This window comes from Octopus bimaculoides, chromosome 5 (assembly GCF_046866305.1).
Source record: "Octopus bimaculoides isolate indiv1 chromosome 5, ASM4686630v1, whole genome shotgun sequence".
NCBI classification, from domain to species: Eukaryota; Metazoa; Mollusca; class Cephalopoda; order Octopoda; family Octopodidae; genus Octopus; species Octopus bimaculoides.
The window spans coordinates 96,230,915-96,256,910 of record NC_142932.1 but is presented as its reverse complement, the minus strand read 5'-3'; the positions used below and the strand labels follow the sequence as shown (position 1 = coordinate 96,256,910).

The following is a 25,996-nucleotide window of genomic DNA, read 5'->3' as shown; positions in this document are numbered from 1 at the left end:
GTAGTGGAGGTGGATATTGTAAAAGTATAGTAGCCAAAGAAAGGGTTGTAAAAGTTCAGCAAAGACTTTTCTCTCAAAATGAAGGCAGATTCCAAGGTTGTATGGTAGCAAGACATAGTAAGTGAATTTGGTGTAAAGGTTGGAAAAAATGAGCTCAATATGCTCTGTTAGATATTTTAACATGCATGAGCAATGTATTCCAAAAGAGCTGAGAGAATAAAAATGATCATCAGCAGACTCAGATCTAGTGTGCAAGATCACACATTGCATTGGTTGAGTTATGAAATAGCTATGAAGGATGAATGTTCAGTTAAAGACTGTTAAGGGATCCTAGTGGAAGGAGCTTGCAGAAGAAAAAGACATATCTACACTAAATGATCCTTATTCATTTTGGATATCACAAAGAAAATGGCAGCCTTCAATGAAAGGCCACCTGCTTGAATGTTGTTTTTCGTGTGCCACTGGCACATGTGCCAGTAAGCTGAAGCTGGTAACGATCATGCTTGAATGGTGCTTTTTACATGCCACCGGCATGGGAGTCAGTCAGCAGCTCTGGCATCGATCACGCTCGGATGGTGCTTTTAATGTTTCACTAGCACGAGTGCCAATCAGGCAGTACTGTCATTGGCCACATCAGCGATTTTAATTTCACTTGCCTCAACAGGTCTTCACAGGCAAAATTTATTGTCTAATGAACGAAGAGTACTCATAAGTGGACTGGCTATACAACACTGGCATAGACCATGGGTTATGGTCTCACTTGGCTTGTCGGGCTTCTCAAGCACAACATATCTCCAAAGGTCTTGGTCACTAGTCATTGCCTCAATGAGGCCCAATGTTCGATGGTTGTGCTTCACCACCTCATCCCAGGTCTTCCTGGGTCTACCTCTTCCACAGGCTTCATTCAATGAAGCATATTGTCTTCATTCCTTGCAAGCTTGCGCATGTCCTCAGCAGTCATGGCCCATGTTTCACTGCCATGTAGCATGGCTGTTCATACACATGCATTATACAGTCTACCTTTTACTCTGAGCGAGAGGCCCTTTGTCACCAGGTGAGGTAGGAGCTCTCTGTACTTTGCCCAGGCTATTCTTATACTAGCAGCTACACTTTCAGAGCATCCACCCCCCGCTACTGACTTGGTCACCTAGGTAATGAAAGCTATCAACTACTTTTAGTTTTTCTCCCCGGAATCTGACAGAAGTTGTTCTCTGCATATTTTCAGTGTTTATTGCTCCTGAGCATCTGCCACATACAAAAACTATCTTCCCAGTTAGCTTTCCTTTGATATTGCTGCACCTCTTATGTGTCCATAGCTTACACTGGGTACATCTTATAAAGTTTCTATCTACACCTTTTATACAGATTGAGCAGGGTCATCTACCTGAAGGGATTTGTGGTTCGTCTGCCTTCCTACTTATTAGGACTTTGGTTTCAGCTAGGTTGACTGTAAGGCCCTTCAATTCTAATCCTTGCTTCCACACCTGAAACTTTTCCTCTAGTTTTGGTAGTCACTCAGCAATTAGAGCAAGGTCATCAGCATAGAGGAGCTCCCAGGGGCATCCTGTCTTGAGTTCCTCTGTTATTGCCTGGAGGACTATGATGAATAAGAGGGGGCTGAGGACTGAACCTTGATGGACCCCTATCCCTACCTGGAATTCTTCAATGTACTTGTTGCCAACCTTCACCTTACTGACAGCATCCCTGTACATGGCTTGCACAGCTCTCACTAACCATTCATCTATCCCTAGTTTCCTCATTGACCACCAGATAAGGGATCGGGGGACCCTGTCAAAGGCTTTCTCCATGTCAATGAAAGCCAGGTACAGAGGTTTATCTTTGGCTAGGTATTTCTCCTGCAGCTGTCTTACCAGAAATATAGCATCAGTGGTGCTTTTCCCTGGCACGAACCCAAACTGCATCTCATCTAGACTGACTCTCTCCCTAATTAGTTGGGGCTATGACCCTCTCCGTGACCTGATCCAACAACTTGATACCTTTGTAATTATTTATATCTAAAGCGTCACCTTTACCTTTGTAGCAGTTGAGTATGGTGCTGCTACACAAGTCACTGGGCATGACTCTTTCACGTATCACCTGGTTGACTATACTGGTGACTAGGCTATAGCCGACACCACCAGATATTTTGAGCATCTCTGCGGTGATTCGTGATGGGCCAGGGGCTTTCCATGTCTTCACACCCTTAATTGCTTTATCTACCAAGGTACTGTCAATTCAGATAGCTGGTCCCTCTGTTGAGCCAGCATTCAGCATACTCTCCCATTCATTCACTTTATTTAGCAACCTTTCATAGTGGTGTCTCCAAACCTCTCTCTTTGCAGTCTCATTTAATGCAAGCAAACCATCATCCATGTGGACACATTTCTCTTCTATGACATCATGATTCTCTCTCACACAGTCTTGCAACACGGAATACCTCAAATCTTTGGTCCTCACGGCACAGAACTGGCAAATTTTTTCTTATCTACTTCCCCTCTGGCTAAATAAACGTGTCTCCTAGCTTTCCTTCCAGCAGTCTGATAGAATTCCCTGATACCACCATTCTTCCAGTCCTTCCAAGCCTGTTTCTTTTCCCTAATGGCCTTGTCAACAACATTGTTCCACAACCATGTTACCTTGTGTCGAGAGGGGACTTTGCACCATCCACAGATCTGGTCAGTGGCCCTCAGCAAGTTGTCCCATAGAAACCTCCAGTTGTCTTCCACATCATGTGATGCTATACCCACCTCTATTCACTCTGTAGATGTGTGTGTGTGTGTGTGTGTGTGTGTATATATATATATATATATATATATCCATACACATAAAAAAATATATATAGTTTAACCCTTTAGCATTTAAACCAGCCACATCTGGTCCAATATTATACCTGTTTTATGTTCAAATTGGCCATATTCATAAGAGAAGGGGAGATAATCTTATGAGTAAATTCTCTGAAATTGACATTCAAGAGTCAAAAGTTTTCCAAAGTTGACATGCGGTAAAATTAAAAAATGAGCTCATTGTGTAGAGCTGAGTGAACAATTGTGGACATTTGTTCCTACCTCAATAGGCAACATGAACACAATTAACCCACCTTATTTCCAGTAGCCAAAGGACTAACATATATAGAGAAAGAATGAAATAACTCAGAGTGCCCAGTGGTATGCATTTGATTTTTAAGATTATCTTCCCTTGTTCTAAGGAGCTTGTCTGAGTTACTATTTGGTAATTACAACCTCCTCTTGAGGTGATGATAATTTTAATAAATCGAGAATTTATGCTGTATTATATTTGATATACCTATATTTGTCTACATTGTTCAATTATATGCCATTGGCCCTTCAGAATTATTTTACTTAGCTTGTTTTGTTTAAAATATGTAAAGTTACTGGGCCATTAATGTGTTCTACCCTTTTATTTTGTATGTCTAAGTTCCTTGAGTACTGGGTATAAGGGAGGTAATTGTTGTGTTGATGGTGCTTTTTGAGGTGGATATATGTGTTCACAGCTATCCTCGTATACCAAAACTTTCTTTTCCTTAATGACATTCAACTTCAGAGAATTTTTGATTCTTGATATTATCTCTCTTCTTCATATGAAACTAGTTTTAATTGCTGCTTGGTTATTGTGGCACATACTCTAGAAATGGAGATAATTTTAATAAAACAAAGATTTATGTTGTATGGTATTTGATATACCAGTAGTTGTCTCTCTTTTGCACTCTCTGTTTCTCTCCATGCATACACACACATTATTACTCAGCTCCAGGAAGTGGGGCAATGCATACAGTGGATTTATATATGCTTATTTAAAAAAAATTTTTTTTATATATATCAGCATATACACATGCACACAGACACACTTCTGTTATCAAATTTAAACAACACATTGAATAATAAGCTGAAGTCACTGCTCCTCTTATCTCTTATGCATATTAAATGAGAGAGAGAGAGAGAGAGAGGGGGGGAGGGAAGCGAGTGGCGAGGAAGAGTAGATAGCTGATGCATATTAATGTTTAAAATGGCATTCTTGTGTTAGTGAGTTTTAATTGTTCTTGCTTTTTAACTATGGAAATTGAAAACAGGAGTGGCTGTGTGGTAAGTAGCTTGCTTACCAACCACATGGTTCCGGGTTCAGTCCCACTGCGTGGCACCTTGGGCAAGTGTCTTCTACTATAGCCTCGGGCCGACCAAAGACTTGTGAGTGGATTTGGTAGACGGAAACTGAAAGAAGCCCGTCGTATATATATGTATAGGGAACCCGTGGAAGAGGTAGGCCCAGGAAGACCTGGGCTGAGGTGGTGAGGCAAGACTTTCGTACATTGGGCCTCACCGAGGCGATGACTACGGACCGAGACCTTTGGAAATGGGCTGTGCGTGAGAAGACCCGGCAAGCCAAGTAAGATCGTTGCCAGTGCCCCTGGACTGGTTCTTGTGCGGGTGGCACATGAGATGCACCATTTTGAGTGTGGCCGTTGCCAGTACCGCCTGACTGGCTCCTGTAGGATTTTCGAGCGAGATCGTTGCCAGTGCCCCTGGACTGGCTTGTGCGGGTGGCACATAAAAGACACCATTTCGAGCGTGGCCGTTTTCGTGCGGGTGACACGTAAAAGCACCCACTACACTCTCTGAGTGGTTGGCGTTAGGAAGGGCATCCAGCTGTAGAAACTCTGCCAAATCAGACTGGAGCCTGGTGTTGCCATCCGGTTTCACCAGTCCTCAGTCAAATCGTCCAACCCATGCTAGCATGGAAAGCGGACGTTAAACGATGATGATGATATGTATGTGTGTCTGTGTTTGTCTCCCCCCCCCCCATCGCTTGACAACCAATGCTGGTGTGTTTACGTCCCCGTAACTTAGCGGTTCGACAAAATAGACTTACAAAGAATAAGTCCTGGGGTCGATTTGTTCGACTAAAGGTGGTGCTCCAGCATGGCCGCAGTCAAATGACTGAAACAAGTAAAAGTAAAAAAGTAAAAGATATATATATATATATATATATATATATATATATATATATATATATATATATATATATATATATATATATGTATATATATATATATACAGACACACACATTTGTATATATATACAAATGTGTGTGTATAGCAATTTAATTTATGTAATCCATTTACTGAATTTTTTTTTGTATATTTTTTATGCACTTTCTGTGTTCTTTATTAAGTTTATATCCTTTTGTAAAGATAGTATTTCACTTTCAGAGATAATCCTACTTTTTATGATTCGGGGATATTTTATTGATCAGAAAGTAAAACTTGTAACCATCGTTTTTCACTGAATGCTTATATGAGTGCCCTGGTGTCTCTAATATGTTGATTGCAATAAACTGGAGTACGGTCTGGGTTATCTCCTCTTAATCTGTTGTTCACTGCTGACTGTTGTATTGTGAGAATATGACCCTTGGTTGCGACCAATGTTAAGGATTATGTCCCTTGATTATAATAAATTCAGATGACTCAGCAGCATATTTCGTTATTTAGTAACAGAAAGAATTTAATGGAAGCGTGATGGGATTCTTGATGAAACTCTAAATTACCGATAGCCTCAAATATTGATTATTTATTGGTTAGGATAAATAATTTATCACATAAATTACGTAGAAATAAACGTTATATTGTGTCTCAAGAGTAGCCGTAAATCAAACTTCAATAAAAGACTATTCGTCGACTAGACAATGTTATAAATAGATTTGTAACAAGGTAAAAAATGAGGACAAAAAGAAATAGAATAGAGAAATTCAGGTAGACCCTTTTTACAGTGCAGCTGTGACCAGACAGATTAGATTTCTTCCCAGTGTGTTTACTCAGAAAGAACGAATGTGACCTACCTAATAACTGGCACTCCATCGGCTACAGCAGATGAGAGTGTTTCAGTAGATCCGATCAATGGAAATGCTTGTGAAATTAACGTGTAAGTGGCTGAACACTCCACAGAGAAGGTATACTCTTAATGTAGTTCTCAGGGTAATTTAGTCTGACAAGGCTGGCCCTTTGAAATACAGGTATCACTCATGCTAACTGAAGAAAATGGAACAACATGAAATAGTGTCTTGCTCAAGGACATGACGTGCCACCGGGAATTGAAATCACAACCTTACAATCGTGAGCTGAGTACCCTAGCCACTAAGCCAAGCGCCTTCACAACCTACCTAATAACGATCACTAATTAACAGATATATGGAATGTCTGTCTTAAAAGCTGTGTTTGTATGGGAGAAATAAAATATATGAGAAATAGCTTGATACTGAAAAAACTATAACTTGAGTAAGTTTCAAAGAGAAATACATTGCAATAAAAATTCCGGTTTTTTTCTGCATGTAACAGAATAAAAAATCATCATTATCATCGTTGTCATCATATTTATCATCATTTTATTGCTTTTGTTCCATGCTGGCATAAATTGGACTAATGATTATAGCCCTAGTCAGTTATCAGTAAGAGTTATTGGTTTCTTAAATGGACTGGGGACCATATTCCGTTTGTATGTTCCATTTTTAGCATAGTTTCTCTGGCTGGTAACATTGCTATCGCCAACTATTTTACAGAATGAACTAAGTGCATTTTGTTGTTGCCCCAGTGCTACAGTAATTGTTTTCCCCCGGCATTCATCACTACAGAGGCTGTCTTGTCTCTGAAAAGACTAAACAGAATCTTCTCTAAATTGTCTTCAATCACTTGTTTCTTTTCCATACAACTGAATAAGGACCTTTTCTGTCATATATCCGAGAAAGGAGGTGGTCTGCGTTTGGGCTAAAGGGTCCCACCACTGTACATTGATATGGGTTAAAGAGTTGCTCCTCTTGCTTTGGTCTATATTCTTACTACTCATAGAGCATCTTGTTAGGCTTGATGTGATGGGTAGCTATCTGGAAGTTCATAATGGTCATATAGATTACTGGATATGAAGGTTGCTTCTGTCTACTCCACCTGGGCAGCCTGGTGTAGTAAGGAGTTCTAGTATTTGCTCTAATGTTATGCTGAGATCATAGGGAAATAGAACCAAAACACAACCCATCACTTGCTATATATAAGCATAGCACCTCCTCATCGCACACACACACACACACACACACACACACACACACACACACACACACACACACACACACTGTTAGGAAAGCAAAACAATTATCTCGAGAAATTTATACTCTAGTTTTTAAATGTTAATGAAGAAAAGGATAATTTTTTAGAAAATATTTTAAATACGTGCTTTAGTTTTATTGGTATTTTGGTTTTTTAACAAAATGTGTGCAGAGATTTAACAGCCCAAGAGATAAGTGTGTTGAAATTTTATCACTGAGAATAACTACTTATACATTAAATGAAAAATATGTAGCTGAAGGTAATGTATTCTTAATTTGGAATAACAATAAGGATCAGTTATAGGTGTGACCATGGCTGTGTGGTAAGGTGGTTATTTCTCAACTATATGGTTCTGGGTTCAGTCCCACTATGTGGCACCTGCAGCAAGTATCTCTTTTTATAACTTTGAACTTACCAAATTCTTGTGAATGGATTTAATAGATGGAAACTGAAAGAAACCTGTTATATATGTGTGTGTGTTGTGTTTATCCTCTACCATTGCTTGATAAATGGTTTGATTACATTCATGTAACTTAGCAGTTTAGCAAAAGAGACTGATGGAATAAGTACTTCTCTTAACTGGGGTTGATTCATTCTACTAAAATCCTCTGAAGTAGTGATCTGACATGGCTGCAGTTCAATGACCAAAACAAATAAAATATAATTGAATTTTTGTTTGGGTAAATACAAAATTTTGGGTGTGACTGTTTTGGGGAATGATGGATGGTTTGTGGTAACTTTCTTTATGGACTGCTTGAACTTGGATAAGAGGACGGAAAGTTCAATAGGGATTCCAAAAATGTAACACTATAATGAATAAAAGGGAGTTAAGGTCAGAGATCACTGTAAATGTCTAAAGGTTTTGAAGTTCAACAAGTAATCAAATCTAATTATTTGCATATGTTTATCTACATTAGTACCAGTTATTAAAGAGGTATTGAAATTATTATGATAAGCAAAAGGGCGTTTATCATGCTAATCCTTAGAATTTTGTAATTTGATGTTGATAGATAACTGTAAGTAAACAACTAATCTTATTCTTAGTTTAGTTCTGTTTAACAAGTGAATATTGATTGAAACAAACCATTGTTATCCCAGGTGACAGTTGTTTTTATGAAAAGAATCTACTTGTTGCCTATATTTGAAGAAGAACATAATTAGCTAGACTGATTAATTAATATGGATACAGTGATTATGCAGAGTATGATATAATTCTAAACATTTAGGAAAAAACTATGTGAATTATACGTCAAAGTTTTAAATTATCAACATAATATAGACAGTGGTTTGGAGAAAGGTGTTGCTATGAATAACATAAAGTGTTTACGGCTGGTTTTGATATCTAAAGTTTCAAACTTATATACATATATTTTGTTTTGTATTTTATAACACCTGTTATCAGGAAAATAAATCTATATTTTTATTTGTTCAGCATATGACACCATTTATTATTCCATGTTTAAACAGTCATTCCTATTGTTTTCAAAATGATCTATGCCTCTAATATTTAACTAGCACTGAATGTAGTTTGTTTCTGAAAGTAAATATCTAAATCTAACATACATAGCAAATTCCTTTCAAGCCACTGCATGTTATCAAACTATATTTAAAATATCTTATTTTCAGTCAACACTGTTCTTTTGATGCATGTGTCACTTCCTACTTTTTTTTAAATAAGAAAATATCTTCTGTCATATTATCTTACAATCATTTAAAACTCCAAACACTTCTATTTTTGATTTAATTACTGTAAAAGGAAGGTTTAAATGTTACTTTAAGTAGACTCTCATGATAGTGCAAAGTCTAAAAGTTTTGATGCACAGGTAGGATTATTAGCGTTGGGGACATGAAAAAAATGATGGAAGCTATTACAGAAAGGGCAAAGCTAGTGTGTTTTGGTTACAGGTGGTTTGATGCATTCTTTTATACATGGTTTGGAGATGGGAGGGTATGGAAGAGGGATGAGAATGGTTTGATGCAGTCACTTATGCATAGGCCTAACGAAAGATGAGGGGATTAAAGAGTTGAGGATGGTATAGTTAGCACAGGTGGTGGAGAAATAAGATATGAGTGGTACAAAGATGGATGAAAGTGATATGGGGAGAGGGGAACGGTAGGTAGAGATGAGAGGTAGGGGTCAAAGATGCAAGGCAGGAGGCAGCAAATGTAAGCTTGGGAGGTACAAAATATCCCAACCCCTAAAGACTACCTTCATTTTGATGTACATTTTGCTGTGAGTAGTTGGGGGTCTTCTACAGTACTGTATGTTGTCAATTAGTATGGTCCTTTGTCATCTCCTTTGTGAGATGCAGCATCTTCAAATCAGTCATTAACACTTCATCTCAAGTCTTCCTCTTCCATAGGTTCTACTAACTTGGTGCTTGGTGTTTCCTTATGCAGCAGCCATCCTGTATATGCCTCAGTTACCCATACCAGTGTAACCTTATCTCTCATACACTACAACCAATTCCTCTTATGCCCAGTTTTTCTCTCACCTTATTTGTACACTGATGTTCATACACACTAACATTACACATACATCAAAGTGTGTTTCCTTCATTTCTGTCTACTCTTTGCAAGTCTTCTGCATTCAGAACCCATGTCTCATTACTATGCAGCATTGTATTTCTAACAGAAGCATCATACAATCTGCCTTTCACTTTGAGTATTGCCTGCAGAAATAATAGCTTCCTGAACTTTTTCCAACCTGATCATATCCTACCTACTACACCTTTTGAACAATCACTTTCCCTGTTAATCTTGTCTCCTAAATAATATCTATAAGCATCCATATGCGAGAGACGTTCAAAAAGTACCTAACTTAGTTTTTCTCAGTGCAAAATTCTTTGAATGAGAGGTGAAGCACACCCTTCCTCTGCATGCATAAAAATTTCTATGCCTGTAGGCCATGTCAGTTCCTGGCTATTACAACCAGAATGCAGACGTATAGAGCACTCTCACTGGATGTTCATTTTCCTGCAAGATGACTTAATGCATTGAGTAGAGACCATAAATCCATATCTCATTATCAGTGATGATGGTCTTTGTGAAGTCTGGGTCATAGCTTGCACAGTCCAGTATGTTTAGTCCATTATCACTGAAGATTTGGTTAAGAGATGCAAGTCTGCCAAGTTTGTGCCAAAACTGCTTTCAGCTGACCAAAAAGATACTTGGGTTTCAGTTGCACAAGATCTTCTTGATTGCATTGAGAACAATGAAACCATTTTGAAAACCTTGTGTAGGCCTCTGAGCAGGTATCACCAAGCTTTTGGCAAAATTTGATGCAGATTCTCTGCTCAACTTTCTCTGTCATGGTCAATGTGGTGATCACACGCTACACAAGTTACTTCCAAGCACCGCTGTAAACAGCGGAAGTGAGCTAGAATGTTAAAACTTAGTGCGCATGTACAGCAGAGTTCAAGGTCAATCTGCACCCAGTAGCTTAATTCTGCATGCTTTAGCTTCATTACTATAGCAACAGTCTGGATTGTTATTGATCAGTCTACATAAATATTGGCAGATGCAGACATGACCATGTGGTTAAGAAGCTCAGTTTGCAACCACGTAGCTTTGGGTTGAGTCTCAGCATGTGAAACTTTGGGTAAGTGTCTTCTACTATAGCCTTGAGTTGCCTGGTGTCTGTCTTGTGAATGAATTTGGCAGATAGAAGATAGAAATTGTGTGGAAGTCCACTCAATTTCCATCAATATATATATATGTGTATGTGTGTGTGTTATAATTGGTTCCTTGTTCACTTGTATGTTGTTGTCGGCATTGTAATATTCTTGTCGCCACTATTTATGTTGTGGTGGTATTCCGTGTCTTATTATCTTTGACTTGTCTATTGTGCTATCGCTGATAGCTCCATTAGACAATGACTTTGAAACATCTACCTTGACAGTAACTTGAACTCATATATATCACGTAACTGGCACTGACTCCAACTGAGAACTTGTATAATGACTCTACTACTACTGTCCCCTTACAACGACTGACTGTCTGACTTTATAGTGGCTTTATACCACTGTCACATGGGAAGGAGTGTACCATTTTCAATACAACATATCCCCTTTTATTTATTTTTTTTCCTTGTGAAGCAAGTAATTTTATTTTACTTTATTCACCCCCTCCTCTTTTTTTAACTTTTTTATTTTGCATAAACCATCAGAGCTGCCCAGTTTGAATTATTGACTTTTTCAGTTATACTTAGACCTTCTAGTCTTTCCAGCTCTTTATTGATGTGGTCTAACGCCACAAACGGCACGTTCCATTGGGTCTAAAAACAGGTTTTGCCTTTTCTTTTATCATGGTCCTTACTTGTGTTTTAATGCAATAGCCTAATCCTTCCAACAAAACATTTGGAAACAATTTTTAAATTTTTTTGTCTCAGTTGTTCAACTTCACTTGAACTTTTAACCGTGCTGACTACATTTTCACAGAGAGCACTAATGGGGGGTATCCCAAATTTTAAGTAACTCCATGCATTCTGTGCCAAATAGGTTTAGTGATTTTTTTCAACTCCTAAATGATTGTTCTTTTCATTTCACCTCGAAAAGTTACGTTGCAAATATATTTGCCAATGAAATATTTCTTCCCTGTAACACCTTATTCTATGTTATTTGATTTAATTAACTTTGGCTTACTGATTTGGCACCATGTTTCTTCATTTATGATAGTGATGTCACTACCTATATCTAATTGCATTTTGACACTAATGGTTTTGATTCTCACCTTGATGAATTTTCTGTTCTATGTACAAACTTTTTTACTCAGATGACAGACTATTTTTTCTTGTTTGGTCTAATATTTTGTCATCTTAGTTCTGCAGTGCAATTTAATGTGTCCTGTGTTCCCACAATGAAAACATTTTGCTTTTTTGAACAGACCCTCTTTTCTCAGGTGCCTACCATCGCATGCCATACATGGGTTTATCTCCTGTTGTATATCGTGATTTTGTGAAACACTTTATCCTCTTCCGACTCTTCCACACTGGTTTTATCTGTAAACAATCTTTGTGTTGGATTTCTTCTGTGTCATGCCTTACTTTTAATGTCAGAAGAATATGCTCTTTTGACAATTTCTGAAGAGTTATATCCTGGTTCATTTCCAGCTTTGTGAGAATTTTCATTCTGACTTCTTCGTCCATTTTAGCAGTAAGTCCCTGAACAAAAATCAGGCACTTGAATGAGTCTGGAGTTAGTTTATCCAGTTTAAATCTCTTGCACTCTCTGTTCACTCTACTGCATATGTGGTAAAGTCTTCATCATCACTTTTCTCTGTGTTCAAACACTTCCAATGTGTGTCTGAAATTTATGTCAGAAACTTTTTTAGGCGATATAGAATAACAGTATTTCTCATGCTCTATTATCACCAGTTTTCTCAGAATTAAATGCGTTTTCATTACGTCCGTCCAGTCTTGGCATTCTTTTTTGAAAAATTTGTCCAAACCTTTGGTAATATGCCTTGAAGGTAACCCCTTCTTCTGGGTCACATTTAAATTCATTTACTGAATTTGCTACATGATCTAGCAGAAACGTATTTTCTGGTTTTGTTACCAACTCCATTAGTTGTAGCATTTGTTGCTGTAACATTTGTTGTTGTTCTTGTTCTTTGAGTTGTTGCTGTTTTTGCAACTCAACTAGACCCTCTAATAAGTTTTCCATAATTTTATGGATTTTTTCTAAAATATGTACCACAAAAATGTCTGTTACTCCTCTGTTGAATTTTTAATTTCTCCACATGAAAATTTTTTCAACATCATCTGCATGAATTGTTTATCTACTTGTGAAAAAAACTTTTTTTTTCAACATTGTCCACATGAATTGTTTATATCCTTGTCGCCACTGTTATGTTGTGGTGGTATTCCACGTCTTATTATCTTTGACTTTTCTATTGTGCTATCACTGATAGTTCCACAAGACAATGACTTTGAAATGTCTACCTTGATGGTAACTTGAACTTGTATATATCACGTAACTGGCACTAACTCCAACTGAGAACTCGTACGACTCTACTACTACTGATCCCCTACAACGACTGACTGTCTAACTTTATAGTGGCTATCACACAGGAAGGGATGTATCATTTTTACTACAACAGTGTGTGTAAAAATATTTCAGTCCCCAACAATTATTGATATTTTACAAAGATCAGACGAGGCCCACAATATTGCTCTAAAATGTTGGATAGTGCAACTGTTGTCCACGTAGGGACCCTAAATCACATGCACAAAAGCATTCACACATGCACATGCACAACTGATTGACATAAAATCACTAACAAATAGGCTGCAGCTACTGACCAACGGTCATGTTGTCTCCTCTCTCTACTTTTTCTACCTCTACTTTAATAACTGTTGCTTATTGGAACCAGTTGAGTTCATGCCACCACCACTTAAGCACTCCAGTTCCACTTGTGTCCCCTCTTACTCCTTTCTCCACCTTGTTGTCTCACATTAATCTTTATGAACAGTCCTTCTTTCCCAGAATGTCAGCTCTGTAGAATTCTCTTCTTGCTCATATGTTTCCTACAGATGGTTTTGTAGAAAGGCTCAATAGGAGCATTAATAGTATCAATCTCACCTGTTTAGGAGAGTTTGGCCCACTCTGTATTAATAGATGTATTTTTTAGCTGCAGTAAGAGAAGCAGCTCCCGTAACCTTGAGTATCATTTCATAATGGTGAGCGTTTCTTTCTCTTTGAAGGATTTTTTGCAGACATCAGTTCAGAGCTGGCATCAGTAAGGTCATGTGGTCTCCATCTTGGTTACCAAATGTGAAAAGACGCCTCCATATTCATGATTGTAAGAGAAATTTACCAAAGAATTATTGAAAATGTTTAGAATTTTCTTGTTTTCACTTATATTTGTCAAGTGGAGTAATTCTGTTTTTGTTTTGATTCTGAGTTCTGCTTGTTTATTGTATTTGGAAAGTACTCTAGTCTAACTAATGTTTATAAGATTATCTGTTGTTTTTTATCCTAAAAACACTTGAAACTTTAAATTATTGTTTAGTGAAACAATAGTACCTTGTCTAATATTGTAAGTGCTGATTTTCCGGTTTTAAGCTTCAGTGCTTGGAACAACAATCACAGCCAGAATAGTTTGAACTATAATTGTTCAACTAATAATAACAACACTGAGCACCAATAAAAAACAGTTACAATATAAGCAATAACTGAACTATAAGCAGCAGCAACAAGTGTAGACTTGTGATTTGTCAATATTGTTATATATTGTTTTATATTGATAACAATATCAATATAAAAAGCAACAACATCAACGGCAACAACTGAAGTGGACCTCAATAACAATATCGAACAAAAAAAAAGAGAAAAATAGAACAGAATAAATAATTATAGATCACATATTTAAGAAAGAAGTAAAAACATGATTCTGTAATATTTATGGATATCATTTTAGGTGCCAATGATGTAAGAAATGTAGTTCCAATTAAGAGTTGATTGTTGATTGTGAAATTAATCTGGTAAGAACTTATAGCTGCTCTACAATCTTTGCCTCACTGCCACTTTAGTTTTGTGCTTCTTTCAATGCTGTGGCTCTTTCTTTACTTTTATATAATACATTCAATAAAATTACAAAAATGAATGTGATTAAATCATATATCTTATAGATATATTGCATGTAATTGTGATTTTTCTTAATTTTTTTCTTGATTTGGACAATTTATTATACACTTTCTTTCTACTATTGCTGTCAACATTTTCCTTGTTGTTGCCATAGTTGTCATTGGTGGCAATAGCAACGGTGTTGGCTGTGTTGATGTTGACGTTGATTATCAACAATGCTTTAATGTCTGTGCTTTTTTGAGACTCCAATGGCTTAAGATATCTTTATTGTATTTGTCTTCTCTTCTGTGAGACTCAGCTTTCTGAGATCTGGCCTCACCATGTTTCTCTGTGTCTTTATTGGTCATTCAACCTACAGCACCCGAGACATTTTCACTCAGTGCTCATCATTTATTCGCACATTCAAATTACATGTCTATACCAGTACAGTCATCCTTTAGTACACTTTAGATGTTACCTTTAATGCCCAACCACCATGTCAGCTCAAATGTATGTCACCTTTCATGAAGAATAACATTAAACATTCAGTAATTGATCTAGCCTCATTTCTCCCTGTGTTTAACAAATTTTTGACATCATTGCTAATGGTATACTATCATGCAGTCCTCCACTATTCATGCATGGTTCCTTCAGTTTACTTTATGCCCTGACATCAGAGGCATTAGTTCTCTGGATTTCTTCCATTTCTTCCATTCCTTGCTCTAGCAACTATTCTTTTGTTACATGCACCTCCTTCTCTAACTAAGAGAAACAGATTGATCCAATTTGGAACCATCTACATGATGATAAAAACTGAAATTCCCCTCAAATCCCACCTACAATCTTAAAAGAAGTAAAGACACTTTGAATAATGTACTTTATAGTACACTATCCCTAGAAAAGCATGGGATGGTCATAACTAGAATGCTTTTCATTATAGGTTGTCTTGATCAGAGCCAACTTAGGGCTAAATAACATCAACAGCAATAACAACCACAAGAACAACAACTGCAGCAACAGCAACAACAACACCAGCTAATACCTGTTGAACTGTCTAAGCATTACTATTACTTACTACTCCTGTACATCTCATATTTGAAGCTTTGTTTCTCTGTCAGACTGCCAACAGTCTCACTGTACCACTTGTGTACTCATTGTCTGCAGTGGGTACATAGTACAATTTTTGTTTCCTTATTCAATTCTTATCTATTAAGTAACACCATTTTCCATATGACATTAAGATTTTGCCCTATCACTTAGTAAACTAGCACACTGGCTTTCAGTATATAAAAGTTCCAATGATTGATCACTTCTAAAGTTTGACAGTTGCTGTTACTGCAGTAGATATGATGGTAAATGGTGATGATTAAAAAACAATGAAATAGGATAAAAATATACAAGTATTAAAATGTATGGATAAATTTATTGGAGCTAAGTATCTAGATGATATAAAATTTAAGAATAAACAAACTTTTAAATCAGTTCAAATATGTTCTGGACGTATGGCCATTTTAGTACTATGAAATGGTTTACATATTCGTCTTCTGTAACATTGTTGTTTTCACTCACATGTTCATGTAAATGTGTTCTTTGATTCTTGATCCATTGCAAAACTCAATTGCCTTGTTTAGATCTTGCAACATCAATACAACACATCCTTTTTGCAAGATCATTGTGTGGAGTAAACTTCAATATATTTGTGGCTGTTTTGAAACTTCACTGGATAATTTGTAAATATTGTCTTTATTATCACTTGGAATCAATACTATTGTAAGTGACCATTTTTCCATCAAATATGTTAGTAACATTTTTTGTTTAAAAAAATCAAGAACCGCATTGGTTGAGATAGTATTTGCACAGTCTGTGAAGTTGGAGAGATCCAAAAAGTTGTCAAAAATCTTGATTTATCATTTCATATTCCTTTTACTTAAAAAACATTAGTTGAAAGCTCAGTCTTGTCAACTGAATACAGTTTTTCCTCAATTTGCAAACAACAGCATTATATACATATTTCAACATTCATTATGATTTGTTCTAACAAACAGAGTTATAGTCTTGAATTATTTTTGCAATTGTGCTATTAATAATAATACTGTATCTCAGTCAATGGAAACTAGAATATGAAAAGTTGAGTGAGCTCTGGAACCTCTTTTATAGAAGGTGTCATTTAAGTGTCAAAAGCATTGCTCTTACATTGTTATTGACAATGTCTGAAGGTGATTGCAAAATTCTGATGCATGTGGTACAAACAAATCAGAGAGGAATTGATGAAAAAATATTTCATTTCAGAGATGGGAAACTTGAAAAGTGATCTTCTGCTATAGACACCTTCTGAGTTTGAAGCTATCAAAATTGATTTGAAGTTTCATAAAACAATAACTCTGAAATGAAAAGATTTCAAATTTGAGGTGAAAAACAAATTTAAAATTCACAATTGTCATTCATGTCTCTATCAAATCCATCATCAGACTTGATAAGGCCCATAAAGGTAACTCCTTTTATATTTGACTCTGCTGTCCACAAAATGTTTCATCTGAAATGAGCATGTCACTGATTTGTGTAATAAAAATACATGCTGATATCTCTCAATGTTTTGAAGGCTGACAAAATACATTTTTCCAATTTATATTTTCTCTTTGTGCAAGAATATTTTGTAATATAAATTTTGTTTCCTTATTTTATAATATAAATTTTGTTTCCTTATTTTATAACTCATATTAATTATTGAGAGAACTAGTCTCAGTGTGATATCAAAGAACTGGCAGAAAGATAGCTTCAGACAGTGCAATATGATGGCCTCTACTTTGAATGCTACACTACTTTTGTTGTAACTTGTTGAATAAAGTAAACAAGAGACCAAAATATTGCAAAACTTTTGACTCAACACATTATAATTAATCCCTGATAAAAATTACTAAAAGAATTATCATTGACTAGCTTTATGTGTTACACATAAACAAAAACACAGTTAACATTCTATTATTACATTCCTCAATGGTAGTGAAGTTTCCTATGAATCATAATACATGTTTGTCTAATATTATAACTTGTTTGACTCAATACTTTTTTATCATGTCACTATGTAGACAGTTATTTGCAGTATCTGGATTTAAGTAGGTGTGGGATAAAAAAAAAAGATTTTGTGAAAACATACATATTTTACAATTTAAGTGATTTTTAAGCTGGTAACGTAGTAACAAGAAATGTTATTGATTTCTTGCATTGATACAGGTTCACAAATTGGTAGTGGAGAGGAAAAGTTAGTTGAAATGTCTACAGTGTATTACTAATGCTTATTGTGTTGCTCCTGAAATGATGACAGGTGAAATTGACTAGGGGTGTAGCAGGATGTATGGCAAAAGATGTTGAGGTAGCAGAAGAAATAAGCATGTGGACGACATCAAAGTAAAACAATGGGAAAGCATTGGATTGTGGTTTAAATAATTTATTTTAATCAACACTTGCATTTACATGTATACACAAGGAAATCCACTACATGACATTACCAACTTGCTTCAAGTTGGCGAAGTAAAAATTTATCAGGAGAAATACTGTGTCAATGTGATGAGGTAGAACTGGGCATGTTTTGTGTGTGTGTGTGTGTGTGTGTGTGTGTGTGTGTGCATTGGTCATTTGGTTGTGTCTGTTTATGTTCTGTGACTGTTACTGTGTTACATCGTTCATGCTGAATATGTGGCTCTCTGTTGTCTGCTGTCTCTTGATCGTTTACCTGTTGATGGCTATCTGCCTATCTGTCATGTGCTTGACTGTATTTATAATGGTCATCCCAGCTAGAAAGACAGGCATACCACAGGAGTAATGTCTACCTATGTAGGTAGCTTCCTTCCATGACACAGCTCAGGTCGGAGATTGAAGAGAAATCCATCCATCACTTTTTGACAGGACAAAGAAATTTCTTTTGTGCCTGTTTGGCCAGTGGTGGATCAGACATGCGAGAATCTTTAGATTCAGTTTCGAATCTCAGCTCGGATAAAGGAAGTGTTAATTTTTACAGGAGCATTTCAATTGCAAACACACTGGAAACTGTGACATTTGTCACTTAATCAACCCCCACCATCTTTCAGGAAACATTATTATAGTGAAATAAGGGTGGTGCAAATGAATGAACCAGCTGAAGGCAGGGCTATTTGCATACCAGTACTTAGTTTTGACTTAGTAAACATGGAGTTCAACTCCCATTGCAGTAAAATGATATTTCCTTCAAGTCTGGATGGTGGTAGGTATCAATGAAACAAGTACCATTAATATATAAGCTAAGGACAATAACTCAAGCAGATCATCAGCATGAATTTGGTCAGATAGGTGAAGGAGCAATGTATTCTGTTGCTTTTTATTTGTTTCAGTCATTGGATTGTGGCTTTGAATGATTTAGATGAACAAATTGACTCCAGTACATATTCTGTAAGTCTGGTAGTTATTCTTTTAGTCCTTTTTTGCTGACTGGTAAGTTACAAGGATATAAACAAACTAACACCAGTTGTCAAGTAACGGCAAGGAATGGGGAGAAACAAACACACAAACATATCTGCCTGTCTACCTATCTATACACACATGGAAGACTCCAGCATAATTTCTCACTGTAATTAAGAAGCTTGGACAAGTGTCTTCTACTATAGTCCCAGGCAATTCAATGCATCGCGAGTGAATTTGATTTATAGCCACTGTGTGGATGCCTGTTGTATATGTATCTAAATATGTATGTATGTCTAACGACAGAATTTAATGATGATGTTTGCATTAGATGAAATTATTGAAGAACAATGTATAACATTATTTACATTTGACGGATATTTGTCCTCATCTTGTTTGTTGTTAACACAACACTTTGGCTAATATACCCTCCAACCTTCATCAGGTGTCTTGGGGAAATTTTGAACCTGGGTTCTCATTCTAAAGGTATTTTTCATTGTTATTATTATTATTATTATTATTATTATTATTATTATTATTATTATTATTATTATTAAGGTCACTGCCTGGAATTGAACTTGGAATCTTTTTCATACATCTGATCGATGTGAATTCTTTTTCAATCTTCATTAACAGGTTGTGTTTCCAGCTTGGTGTTCCTGAAAATCGAAATGTTTGACTTTCTGAGCAAGATTTTACTGTTCAGTTGAAGACGTTAAATCAAAGTACCATACACAACTTCATACTTTCATTACTATTTAGTGAGTATTCTTTGTGTTCTTAAGAATGTCCGTTTGAGTGGTCCTAGGACAAAGAGTCCATTTTATTCTTTTTAATACTAAGGAATGGTCTTTCATGAGAATATTTCTTTTCTAAGTTACATAGCTCAAATTATTTGTTTAATGTTGCTATATATCTTGTAATCTAAATAATCTTTAAATCTAAATAACCACTATGCCTTATGCCTGTGGTGAGTAGCTTGTGTTTTAACAATTTTGACAATTTAATTAGGTCAACTGAGAACAATAGGAAATCTATCCCCATACCTGAGGTCAGCTTCTTCTCATTAACTTCTAAGTGTAGAAGGAGAAATATGGATTTGGTTTCAAATCTAGCTTACTGATACTGTAGCTGTTTGCCACAAATATATATACATATATGAACTTTCCTTGTTTCCCACGAAGAGCTCCGCTCGAAACGTCATACTCTCTCTCTTTCCTTTCCCGAGCATCTAGTAACACTATCCGTATCACGTCCTCACGTTGTTGTTTTTTGTTATTGTTTTTTGTCTTTTTTTGAACCTATATATATATATATATATATATATATATATATATATATATATATATATATATATATATTAAACTGATACACCTGTTTGTTGTTTATACACCTGTCTTTGTCTTTTGTGTCTTTTTTCTTTTGTAAATTCCAACTATATATATATATATATATATATATATATATATATATATATACATAATTTAGAGAAAAACCACTATTAAATAATTCAATAATGAAGAATGTAATTCATACTCTCTAGATTCTAAAAATCAATAAAGTACATGAAAAAATAACCATTTACTAGTTATTCTTTTATGTACTTTATTGATTTTTAGAATAACGCTTTTATGATATATTTATTTTCTAGAAGGTATGAATTACATTCTTCATTATTGAATTATTTAATAGTGGGTTTTCTCTAAATTATATACACATATTTTATATTGGGAAATTTGGTTTAGTTTTGCTAAATTGAATGTTTCCCTGTAAGTTTTGGATTTTATTCCCTAATATTATAATATATATATTCTCTTATTCTTTTATATGTTTCAGTCCAATGACTGTGGCCATGCTGAGGCAGTCAGAATTTTCGATAATTCTTTATCAGCACTTTCATCCATTCAGTAGGACTCTTCAGATATGCAGAGAAAATTTCTTTAGCCTTTTATACAAATGGAAAAGAGGATGTTGTTTCCTTTTGTTTTGAAAAGGCAAAAGAGAAAAAAGGAAGGAAGGGAGGAGAGGGACTGAGAGAGGAAGACAAAGAGACAGGAAAGCAGAAGAAAGCATGTATTTTGGGATGGTCTTTGACTAATACATGGATGATGCTAAATGAAATTTCAAGAATTTTGTGAATTTTGTTTTTTGGAGAAAGGGAGAAAGAGAAAAAAAAACGGGAAGAAGGATAAGAAAGAGAAAGAAAAGGAAAAAGAAAAATGAAAGTGAAAGAGAGACAGAGAGAAAGAGGCTTCTTTTCAATTATATTGTATCTATGTGGCCAACTTGTTGAAATTTAATTACACTTCAAGATGTCATTGTGATTCAGTCATTGTTTTTGAAAGCATCTCTTTCTCTCTCCCTCTTCTTCTCTTATTATGTACCTACTAACATGTTTGTAAATAAACACATTACATTTTGAGGATGGAAAAAGTGATATATATATATATGTTAATAGGTACATAATAAGAGAAGAGGAGGGAGAGAGAAAGAGATGCTTATATATATATATATATATATATATATATATATATAGGTAAATGATAGGATTGCTTCAAAACAATGGCTAACTAGCCCAACCGAATTGCTTCTTGTATTTTGTTGCTCCATTTTCCACATAAATATATATATATATATATATACATAATATACATATATATATACATATATATATATATATGCGAGTAAAAATAAATACAAAAAGGGGGGGGGGTTCTGTATGATTGTGTATAGAGGAATATATTATTTTGTTTAAAAGAGTTCCAACACTGTCTGTTTTTTATGTTTTATTTATATTCCTGCAAAACCAATGTGGGATATAGAATATGGAATATACAATATATAATATAAAATAAAAATGGATGGTACTATGAAATAAAGTATTGAATGTCTTATTGAATATATGGAATATGTCTTATTGAATAGATGAAATATTGAGTGTTCAATATAAAGGATTAAATATATAAATATACATATATATATATACACACACACACATATAAACAATAGGCTTCCACACAATTTCTGTCTACCAAATTTACTTATAAAGCATTGGTCAGCTCAAGGCTATAGTAGAGGTACTCAGGGTACCATGCAGGAGAACTGTACACAAAATCATATGGTTTCAAAGTGAGCTTCTTAACTGCACAGTCATGCCTGTGCATTTGTTTGCATCTGTGTCATCTCTTACAGAGCATGAAAAATTTTCATCTACTTCTCTCAACGATGGTTCTAATTATCTAATTGAGACAAATTGATTTGCTTTTCTTTTTTGTTAGTTGTCCTGTGTCCATGAACAATCTACTTTGAAGCAATAATTGATGTCATCAACATTTGCTTATATGAAACTGTTTTGCTAATTTCAAAAAAGTGTTTATAGCTCCTTAGAGATTTCTTCTGATTAATTTTCCAGTTGAAGACATTTTACAGCCACTGGTGGTAGTTCTGTGATTATAAAATATTGTGCACAAATATAAATCAATGTTAGTAATTTCAGGATGTTAATATTTAAATGTCTGCTTTATTCTTTGAATTGGTCTTTCTCCTATGTCATTCATTTTGAGACAATATGTTAATTCTAATTCATTGTAATCAATTAAGTTAAGGTATAAGTAAGAAACAAAATTCAGCAACATTTTCAGAGAGTAGTGTTTGAACCACCAAATATCAAAAATACTTTGAACCAATCTTTCCTTAACTGTTCAAACACATTTAGAACAATAGAAAGCTTCTTGAAAAGAAGTCCAACAATTATGGAAATCTTTCCAATATCTTTTTCATACACCTGATCGATGTGAATTCTTTTTCAATCTTTATTAACAGGTTGTGTTTCCAGCTTGGTGTTCCTGAAAATTGAAATGTTTGACTTTCTGAGCAAGATTTTACTGTTCAGTTGAAGACATTAAATCAAAGTACCATACACAACTTCATACTTTCATTACTATTTAGTGAGTATTCTTTGTGTTCTTCAGAATGTCCGTTTGAGTGGTCCTAGGACAAAGAGTCCATTTTATTCTTTTTAATACTAAGGAATGGTCTTTCATGAGAATATTTCTTTTCTAAGTTACATAGCTCAAATTATTTGTTTAATGTTGCTATATATCTTGTAATCTAAATAATCTTTAACTAAGTCAAGAAAATCATGTCTGAGATGTTCACATGAATTATCACTATTTAGTAAGGGAATGGGGAAAAAAAAATTCTGAATTATTTGCATTTGTGTCAAATCTAGAAAGTGTATCAGTATTATTGATTTACCTGTTTTATTGCAAAATCATACTGTGACATAATTAAGCTCTAACGAACAATCTTTTATGAAGATTTCTATGATATATCAAGGTCCTTTGAAGAAAATGATGTTTTAGAGGTTGATATTCCATGATTAAAGAGATGTGAGTGCCAATTGTTCAGTGCATCAAGTTAATGCATAAGTTTATCAATATCACATTGTTGAGTTCTATTAAATCTATGACTAATGAATTCTACAGAATGACCTTTTGAGATATCATTTCCATTATTGATTTTTGGGATGTAACTACTGTCAGTATATAATATTTTTCTGTTGAGACTGGTTGATTAATGGGAGTTTTTGTAAATAATGATTTTAGCTGCGAAAATGACTCATTTTGCTCATTCTTCCAATAAAAATTTAATTCTTGTATAGTTATTAAAGGTTCAGTCTTACTGTAAAATTCACAATAAATCATCTATAGTAATTCATAAATCTAATAAATTTTTCTAGTTATACTGCATTCTAAATCCGTTTCAGTAAACTTATCCTTTCAATCAATGATTCTGATAGCATAACACCAATTGATGATTTATTCATTCCCTTCAAAGTGCAGCTGACTGATGATATAAAAAGTTTTTATTTTAATGGAATTGGCAGCACTCAGTTTACGAAGAATGACACTTTCTTTTTCTTTTGCTGTAATTGCATTTCTAAATTCACAACTAATAAAATATTTTCTTACTATACTCAAACACCTTGAATATCTTTTAAAGCATTCTCCATTGAAACAGGCCATTGAGACTTTTTAAGACCTATCTGCAAATAGTTCATTAGATATATGATATTAAATACACTGATACCACATTTCTCCTTTTTCAGAAAATGAAATTTGCTAGTATGCATTTTTAGGTCAATTTTGGAAAACTTTGTTCCCTTTACTCTACAAGATATAGACTCAATAGTTGGTAAAAGGAGAAAATATTTGTCAATATTTGCTTTGTAGTGGACTTTGAAATCTGCATGCATTCTAAACAACTCTCCATTATTTTTTTATCCAACTACAAATGAAATACACCTAATGACATTCCAATCACAAGGTTATATTATACCAAAACTCCTGAGATGACTTAATTCTCTTTTAATTTCCAATTGTAAATGAAAAGATACTTTACAAACGGCTATTATCTTATTATACTCAATATTTCTACATGTAACATTAGCTACATAACCCATCATAATGGGTAGACAACTATTAGTGCCAAACAATTAAACAAAAATATACCCTGATATAAAATGACCCTTCTACATCATCTAAAGTCATATGAAAAATGGGTGGCCACAAAATCCTGCTTCATAACTTCATTATTGTATGAAAAATTAGCAATTATAGTTCCTTTCACCTTCAGTGATGAACCTTTAAAGAATGTTAAAGTTTTGACTAATGTTGAACAGTATCGTATTAATCTTTATTGATCTTATCAATGAAGCAGTGTGTAACAGATGAACAAGACCTGTTACTATCTGTTTTCATTCAAACTGAAATAGAATATAAATTGTAGTGTATTTCTTTTGCCTTATTAAAATATATATTGTTGACACTGAGCATGAAGACAGCAATGTCTTCACATGGAACTTTGTTGATGCTATAGGGTAGCACAAACCAACACCATTTAGTAAAGTTACCCAGTTTTCTATGCTTATGACATTTTAATTGGAAGTTTGGGTATTTCCTTCAATTATGTCTTTAGTCACTATTATAACAGTTGATAAACACATACTTTAGCTGATGTTGTGACTGAGGAAGCTTATTGTAATTGATATTAACAAATTTTCTTCATCAATAGTTGTCTTGAGGGAAAGTACTTGTAGCAGAAGTGATTTATACTGTCATTATTTATGAGAAGTTTTATTTGTTTTGACTCAACTAGGCTTAAATACTGGGATATGGGCTCTGGAGCCCTTTTCGTTCCAGCAGGTCACATGACATTATGATTAAATGAACCTGTTGTTTGTATTGGTTGATTTTCAGCTGTCCAGTCACCAGCTCCTAGGAGCTTATTATTCTCTATCAAGACGCAGTTCTTGACTACTCTAGGTCTTTGACACACACCACTGACCACACACAACTCCGTCTCTAGCAATGATGTATCTGACACCATCCAGTCTCCACTTTCATTTTCTCCACCAGATGCCTGCCTACATTGTTGCTGTATGAAGACCACCCGATCAACAGACCAACGGTTGCCTCTACACCACCACCTAACAGGACATCAACTATGTCTACAAGATCAACAGTCCAGCCTAACCATGAAGTCTCTCACACATCTTTGTTGTAACTTGTTATGTTATTTTATTTCATGTATGGCAATCATTGTATTTTATAACAGAGAATAAATTGTCGCTTACCAGTTCATTTCATCTCAAGTCGTATATCCTTTCCACATTTTCCTTATTTACAATCTACATTATATACTAAAGTGATTGTATAAATCAAGAAATGTATTTGCCCAGATTTGGGCTGACATTTTCACACAAATGAATGAAGTTAAATTTTCATTGCCAAGGTAAGCAACTAACAGTTTTTGCTGCTTATGATAAAATACAAGGTTTCAAAAGGATATTAAAATTTTGGAAAACTTGAATACAAACCAGTCATCTTGACA

General features: G+C 34.9%; 1 long non-coding RNA gene across 3 annotated transcripts; it reads left to right on the top strand.

The window, feature by feature from the left end:
* Positions 1-10,292: 10,292 nt before the first annotated feature.
* On the top strand, positions 10,293-25,746 carry LOC106869175 (uncharacterized). Of its 3 annotated transcripts, XR_016241975.1 has the most exons (5): positions 10,294-10,707; positions 19,739-19,863; positions 20,939-22,584; positions 22,925-23,049; positions 25,522-25,746. It is a non-coding gene; the product is annotated as an uncharacterized LOC106869175 (long non-coding RNA). The 3 variants fall into 3 exon arrangements; XR_016241974.1 differs by having other exon boundaries at positions 10,293-10,707; positions 20,939-23,049; XR_016241976.1 differs by lacking the exon at positions 10,294-10,707 and adding an exon at positions 14,269-14,589 and having other exon boundaries at positions 20,939-23,049.
* The last annotated feature ends 250 nt before the right edge of the window (positions 25,747-25,996 follow it).